Source organism: Botryllus schlosseri, chromosome 3 (genome assembly GCF_051294905.1).
Source record: "Botryllus schlosseri isolate E-star chromosome 3, Bs_hap1, whole genome shotgun sequence".
Classification (NCBI taxonomy): domain Eukaryota; kingdom Metazoa; phylum Chordata; class Ascidiacea; order Stolidobranchia; family Styelidae; genus Botryllus; species Botryllus schlosseri.
This window is the reverse complement of record NC_137238.1, coordinates 21,742,054-21,750,529: the sequence shown is the minus strand read 5'-3', so window position 1 is coordinate 21,750,529 and position 8,476 is coordinate 21,742,054. Positions and strand designations below refer to the sequence as shown.

The 8,476-nt window shown below is 41.1% G+C and overlaps 1 long non-coding RNA gene across 1 annotated transcript; it reads left to right on the top strand.

The window, feature by feature from the left end:
• The first annotated feature begins 5,690 nt into the window (after positions 1–5,690).
• LOC145436061 (uncharacterized) lies at positions 5,691–8,056 on the top strand. The gene is made up of 3 exons (XR_013914154.1): positions 5,691–6,427; positions 6,568–6,661; positions 7,384–8,056. It is a non-coding gene; the product is annotated as an uncharacterized LOC145436061 (long non-coding RNA).
• The last annotated feature ends 420 nt before the right edge of the window (positions 8,057–8,476 follow it).

Sequence of the window (8,476 nt, the reverse complement as noted above, 5' to 3'; positions counted from 1 at the left end):
GGTGCAACAGTCAATAAATGCAGAGCAGACTTTCACTGAAGACAAAACATGTTCTACACTTATTCGAATTTGGTATATTCGTAGTTTTACAGAAGGTGTGAACTTTATGCTATGATCTGCTACGCCAAGTCTGCCCCCATTGAATGCATTTTAGCTCGTGCCAGATGTATTACTAACAAACAAGCAACCACATATCGAAACACTGGTGCTGGCGTGACCATATTCTCTGGCCATTGCAAGTAGGCGACGAGCGTTCCACGTAATTTAACCTTCCCTCGCGACAGGCCCTATCAAGTGTTTGATCATCAATTCCCAGGCCGATTCCATACTTCACAATTTGCTCAATATCTCCTAATGAGATACACAGAGCTCCGAAAAGTGAGATACACTAATCAGCCGTCCGGCAGACCGTGATCAGCTCCTGGCACCTGTCATTCTTTATTTACCAGTTCCATCATGCCTCCTGAACGCAAGTATTCATTTCAGAAGGCCTACGTTGAGTGATTCGGCACAGGCGTTGCAAGCAGAGATGGCCACAGTCCGGTTCAGGAGCCGGAGCCGGAGCAGGATTTTGATGAATTTTACTATGGCCGGATCGGAGCCGGATTCTGAAACTGCCATATGAGCCGGATTTAAACAGGATTTGATATTCATAAAAAAATTGGGTGATAAAGGTTCAAGATATCTTATATTCAATGAAAAAAGCTGCTGCTATATTATTTCCGTAGTTAAATGCATTCATTGCTATGGATCAAGCCCAGGCTGGTTCCGACAATAAATGACAACGTTGAAACCGCTGCTACCGGTCACGTCGTTGAAATGCGTATGCAACATAAGTAAAGTTTCTGCAATGATGAGATTACTGCTGGATGAGATGAGGACGAAGGCGGTTCTATACTATTACCGAGAAAACCATTACCGAGAATGGACATTACCGAGAATGCATTACCGAGAATTGACATTACCGAGAATGGTCATTACCGAGAATGGTCATTACTGAGAATGGACACCGAGAATGGCCAATGTCAAGAATATAGCTTACTGGGACTGACGTTGTCGAGAAATTTATACCTGAGCATCGATACCGAATGTGGAAACACCGTGGTGCACACACACTACCTGGTCATGTGCATAACATGCCTGCATTGCATATATTGCATTCTCGGTAATGTCCATTCTCGGTGGTGTCCATTCTCGGTAATGTCCATTCTCGGTGGTGTCCATTCTCGGTAATGTCCATTCTCGGTGGTGTCCATTCTCGGTAATGGCATTCTCGGTAATGGTTTTCTCGGTATTGACCGGACACCGACGAAGGCAGGCTCCAGCAAGCGAGCTGTAGAAGTGTTTGTTTTCGAAATCAGTTGTTCCTTAGATATTGATTCTTATACTTCCTGTTCATCAGCCATTAGGGTACTTGATACCAGTTGTCAGGATGACAGAAAACCGAGATATCGGTGTTGTTGCAGAATGCAGAGGTAACTCATGGTGGTTCTGATTTCTGATGTCATTTGGAATGATTGTGTGGTGTGGTAATGTATGAATATATGCTGGCATGGTCAATTGGTCATGTTTATGATTTCGGAAACACACTAGAACTGAAGTACCACCGGTACTCTCTGATTGATTGTGCACACCATCATGCTGATTATATAATATTATATATATTTCCTATTCATTGCTGCTCTATCAACTCAAGTGTTCATTTTGATTGATTCATCCATTTTGTTTGATACGTGTCTGTTCTGTGAAAATTTAGTTCCATTCTTCAGTAGTACCATAGGCCTAGTTGTCTTGGCCAAGTCACAATGCACACTATCTGATTTTGTTGTTGGCATCATGGCATGCCTGGGTTACTATGTTTAACCTCTCCGTAAAGCAACTAATATTGCTTTCTCTGTTCTCACAGTCTTTTTAGCTCATTTCCCCTGCCTAGTTACTACTACTCGCATTTATATTCAAGATATATACCGTACCTAACCTAACATTGATTTGAAATGTGATATAAATAAACCCTTGTAAGGCATTACTTGATACTTATTTGTTGATTATAATGTTCATATCTGTTTTGCAGGCTATATTTAATGTGAAATAGCACTAAAACAATAGCAGGATTTTTTCGGATCCTAATTTTGGTGCTCAACTGTCGGACTCCGAAATCCTGTTTGACTGTCGGATCAGGACGGATACGGATTCCCAAAATCTGGAATCCGCCCATCTCTGGTTGCAAGCCAAATGTTACCCCGCGATCACAGAATGTTATACTGCCACAAACGTGAATGACCTTAGAGTCGTCGACAAAGAGGAGGATCTCAAGTTAGTCACAGAAGATGACCCCGCCTCCGTATTAAATCGGATATCCGCTAGATATTTTGGAAGTTCGGCGTAAACAACTATTCAGGTATTTACAGACGATTTCGTGGGATATCCTATCCATCCCTTGAAAAACATGTCAAGAACTCTTAGTTGCATTATGTCACATTCAGAGTTAGGAAACCAGAAAATTCTCGATTTTCCAAACTAAATTAGAATTACAGCCACAATCATTATTATCGCTAAAGAACATGCTCCAAATTAGATTCAAATTGTAGTTACTTAACAGTTTCATGGGTAGGTCAGAATTAGGTTTCCTTAATTTGCGAAATGTTGGGAATTGAATCATGTTCAGTTCTTATGATTTAAGAATTCATGAGAAATAGTATGGCAAATGTCTCCGCGGCAAGCTTTGCTCATTTTGCACTGTACAGCCAACCTGTAGGTTTTTCTGTAAGACCATGGGTAAATTCAACAAAAATTAGAGCATGGAAACATTTCGCAAACTGGACCAGAACCAGACCACCAGCACCCCGTTCCAATCTGTCCAATCAAACAACCAGAATTATCCAGATGCCACAGTCCGTTACAGAGACAAGAAATTGCTTAATAATGGAGATTCCTGTACCGGTCCAGTGGCCGAATATGGCTGATCAATTGATCATATATATGTGGCATTCTCACTAGTTCTGGTATCTATCAACTACGTAATTAGGAGGTTTACACTGAAGTCCCAGCTGTCGTTAGTTACTGACTTTTAATGTATCAGATAATCCCATCAATTTCAGACTGGTACGGGTTTGTATTAATATGGTGGGACATTTCTTCTTACTGCAACTCACCTATATCTACGGCCGATATTGAACCATGGTTATTTGAAATGGGCCATATAGGATCCTATGCGAATTTCACACTTTACTGGCATAAATCCGGGGAAAACAAGATCAATCGTACAAATGAGCTGTTTGGTCCAGTACAGGGGTTCCCAAAGGTTGAGCCATGGCCCACTGGTAGGCCACAGAGTATTTAGAGGTGGGCCACAGAGCTGTTTAGAAAACTTCAGAATTAATGCAAGTGTAGTAGAGGTGGTCAAAGCAGTCAATAAAGCTACTCAAGCAGAAGCAGAACCGGTCGACCTTGAAAGTACTCAAACAAACAAGCAGTTGTGAAAACGATACTGATTGGATGGATTATAAAAAGGTGCAAATGGAGCTATGCGATAGGTGACGAGCTTGATTCATATTGATGTATACCGGCAGGTATCCAATTTTCGAAAGTATAAGCATTCATCCACATCGTGGGATGAAAATGATTGTATCAATCAGAAATGTGATGCTAACCCTCTACTTTCTCGAACAACACGTTTTGGGATATAGCCTGGTATGTGTGCCATTCCCCATATTGTAAGGTTGTAGTTTAGTCGAGGAGCAATCCGTAGAAGTTGTATCGGGTACGGTGTAAACACATTGCACGATTAGTATTCGTTAATACAAAATATGGTGGAGCGCAAAAATGCCATATTGTGTAGCCTTATTTCCAGATATCAAAGGCATTACTACACTTGCTTTTATGCTTCAACATGTATGTTATCCGGACAAAAGAACTGATAATAATTTCAACTCAAGTTATATGATACTGGGAATTGAAAGTGAAATACAAATACTACTTCTAAGAGCAGAATATGTATTTCATGTCTTAGTCCAGAAAGTTTTAAAAGTGGTACGCCAAAACAGCTCCAAAATTAAGAAAAATAAAATTCCACTCTTCCAGATTAGGACACGCCATGGACATGTTAGATTAAGCTCTTCGCCACCGACCGCCTCTGAAGTTTAGTTTTACCTTTTTATAAGTTATTCGCTAAAAATATATGCGCATAATCTAACTATACGTCGGCTACTTAGCTACAAAGCTCTTTATCCGACCCCGATCAGACGTAGTGGCACGTATGAAGTAAGCATGTATCAATCGAAAACGCTTGCGGGAAACGTTGGCTTTCCTACTGGCCACGACAACCCACGGCCAACAGCAACCAAAATAATGCTGAAGCAACCAAGTATTTCGGCAGCGTCATATGTCATCTGCCGTTAGAAAGGGTATGCAATGAACTCGCAAAGAAGTGAAATTGATGTACAGATTTATTGTACTGCGGCAGGCCGTATTATTGTAAGCTAACTAGCCATAAAAGCAAATCATCAGTAACTTCTGACGCAAGATTCATCGGAGCACATTCCTCTTTGAACTCTGTTTTAGAAAGGTCCGGCCTGGAAATCATTATTTCATAATGATAAAGTCACAGGAATTGATTGTACCATTGGATTGAATATTCTGACATCGCAACTTCAGTTGTTTGATACCGGGCATACAAGGTACATCTTGCATATCTGCAGTACCCCATCTACCAAGAAATTGTTCAGCGGTGTAATAGGCCTACTCTAGTGCGGGCCTCGTCAATTCCCAAGGCCTACCTTAGGCAGTATGACATCAACAACGAGATTAAAGTAGACAACGCAGTTTAACAGCCACGTCCGACAAATCTACACGTTATCACAATGTTAAGTTCTCTAACATGGGCGACGGGCACAATCACCACATTATAAACAATAATTTACTGAGAAATCACAAATACCACAAAACTGTCAAGGTCATTAATTTCCCCTATACTCTGAACTGTGAGCCGTGCACGATACCTGATAACACTCTCTAGAAGTTAAAACAGGGATGGCAGTCGATCTGATATTCACAGGCGCATGTAAACTATTTAGGACGTTACTAGTAACGTCACATGTCATCCAAAGGTCGGTTAAATAAGTGCCAATGTCGATCGCCACGACATATGGCCCGCCGAATGCGAGGCCACCTGCATACGGATACCCGGTTGTCGTTAATAAAGGTTCAAGATATCATACATTCACTGAAAAAACTGCCTCGATAACATTTCCCCAGCCAACTGCGTTCATTGCTATGGATCAAACCTAGGCTGGTTCCGACAACAAATCACAACGTTGAAACCGCTGATACCGGTCACGTCGCTGAAATGCGTAAGCAACAAAAGCAACACACGGTAAGTAAAATTTCTACAGTGATGTGATTACTGCTGGATGAGATGAGGACGAAGGTAGGCTCCAGCAAGCTAGCTACAGAAGGGTTTGTTTTTGCATTCAGTTGTTCATTATGTATTGATTCTTATCTTTCCTGTTCATCAGTCACTAGAATACGTGGTATCAGTTGTCAGGATGACAGAAAAGCGAGGTGCTGTTGCTTTGTTGCAGAGGTAACGGGTGGTTCTGATTTCCGATTTCATTTGAAATGATTGTGTGGTGTGGTAATGTATGAATATATGCTGATACGCTGGCATGGTCAATTGGTCATGTTTATTATTTTCGGAAACAGTCCAGAACTGAATTACCACTCTCTGATTGGTTGTGCACATCATCATGCTGACAATTTTTCCTATTCATTACTGCTCTATCTAGTGATCATTCTGATTGATTCATCCATCTTATACTGTTATGTGACTATGCCACTTCTTATGAAAATTTACTTCCATTCTTCAGTAGTACTAGTGGTCTTGGTCAAGTCACAATGCACAATATCTGGTTTTGTTGTTGGCATCATAGCATGCCTGGGTTACTATGTTCACCCTCTCCGCAAGGCAATTACTGTTCTCAAGTCTTTCTAGCTCATTTCCCCGACCTAGTTTCTACCACTTGCACTTATATTCAAGATATATACCGTACCTAAAATTATTGATTTGAAATGTAATGAAAATATACCCTTGTAAGGCATTACTTGATATTGATACTAATTTGTTAATTATAATGTTCATATCTGTTTTGCAGGCTATATTTAATGTGAAATAGCACCAGAGCAATAGCAGGATGTTCTCGGATCGGGACAGATAAGGATTCCCAAAATCGGGAACCCGCCCATCATCCCCATCACTACTCGTTGCTCCCCCTACGCTCGACTTGACGCCAGACTGCATGCCGCATTTGAACCTGAAACAACGCGCGGCGCAACACTATCAGTACAAAATCTGCAGCCACACCACTGCTCCAGCGAACAGCGAAGTCTCAATGAATTGAAATCTCGGAACAGAACATTCATTTAATAGAAGGTAATTATCTTATTGATAAAATATTGTGCAATGCTGTCAAGACAATGCAAAACTGTTTTAGAGTTGGATGCCTTGAACTGCTGCAACCTCCTTCATCTTGAATCTTCATCCTAACTATCATGATTTTGATTTTGTTGTAGGAAAATGCAGCTAATTAGATTGATACATGACTGCCGGAACTGCAGAAGGTCTCACCGAAGGAATATCAAGTCAAGTCAAAGCATGATCTGTCACGTGAGTTGTAAGACTTGCTGCTTGTTTATTCTGGAACAGTTCAAGCATACATAGAATATACCGGCTGTTATTTTACCTCTGACCCACAAGTTAATAGAGCAAGTAGAAAACAGTGCAAAAAACTCAAAGAAGTTAAAGTAGTCGTTACTGCTTAAATCTGCGAATAGACACATGAAGGCACAAGAACGAATATGGCCTCTGGAATTTGCAAGTAAAAGAGAAATTACTCAATCGAAACAAACTTGATTAGTAAACCTTGTTTGATTGTATATTCAATTCTTCCTGCAAATGAGCCCTCACTTTCTCATTACTAAAATATCAGCATCCCGTTTAGCAGCCCTTATAAAGTATGTCATACTGATTAAATTGGTAGACATCATTCAAAAATTATACAACCTGCTGATTTACAGTCAGCATTTGGCAGACTGTGTCAGACTTTTTTAGGATAGTAGTGGATGATGTGGAAATAAGAACCCAGCCATATAGCCGAGTTCCAAAAACTGGACTAAGCATGCTAATTTATAATTAGGCTTCACATAAAACATATTTAGGGCATACGGTTACTGATAGTCCGTAGCTCACTGTTGGTCATAAAATCAGTTGTGGTTACACGCGGAATCACAGTCTTCATTTATTTCGTATCAAACCAGGGCGTGGGCAAGTATACTTCCTCATCCATAACCACAACAACATGTCTAACCATCACCAACTGTGATTTTTAGATCTCAGGAATGATAAGGATATGCTTAGAAGAGCTGCCGAGCACCTGAGGAGTAAGAGGCAGACCAGTGAGCCCGGAAGTTACGCTCAGCAGTCTCACAGAAGACATCACATCGCATCTATATCCAAGCGCCACCCCAATATAAGGTCAACAGTGGACATCCCGGCACCATCCGCATAGGCACCGGTGAAACTGCCTGCACCGAAACCAGAGGGACATCACCGCCACCCGTGATAATTTATATTTGTACTTAGGAAACCTGCAAATAAGTGAATCTGCCCGGAAGACGACCCCTTGTCTCGGTCATCGAACTGAATATTTATGGAAAGTGTGCTGCAATTTGGAACTCTAGTCGGAAATATCACTCGTACGATCAACAATAACTACAAACTCGCAATAAGTTTTCCAATTCCACTTCTGACGATGCTAACACAGGCTTCACAGTTTTCTCATTTCCTGTGCGCCACCGGCCCACTGCAAAGTGTCCCCCAAGCATCCCAAACCAACCTGAAGGTACTAAAAGTACTCGAGCAGGTAGCTTTGAAACCTGACCAGGTGTCGTATTCTTTTAGCAATTGTAAAACGGTAGCCACTCTCGAAATTGCTGGTTTGTGTGCTTATACCTGATATTAAGCCTCGCTTACTTTTCGAGAATATATAAATTCAATGGCTGACATTATCGTTACACTGATTCTGTTTTGACGGGTCAGCGTGAGATTGATAACCATGTCTCAAAACTCATCCAAACATCCCAAAATCCGAAATGCAAAAGTAGGTCGTTTTCTCAATACCTCATTAAGTAGAAGTGGCATTACATCACCGCTAGAGTAAGTAGTGCAAGTAGGCAAGGCTGAGTACTCAGTTAAACACCCCTGGTCAATATAAAAGTGTGTCTTACATTGGAATTATAGCCGCCATAGTATTTTGCTAGTGGCTACACCTTGATATGGTAGTTCTATGACTTTTTTATTCCATTGTATGAGCAGGTGTATCTAGTAGTAATTCACGAGCCAAGCAGTGTTGGGATCAAGTCACCACCCTCGAGTCACGAGTCATTGCACATTCTGACTCGAGTCAAGTCAAGTCAATCGATT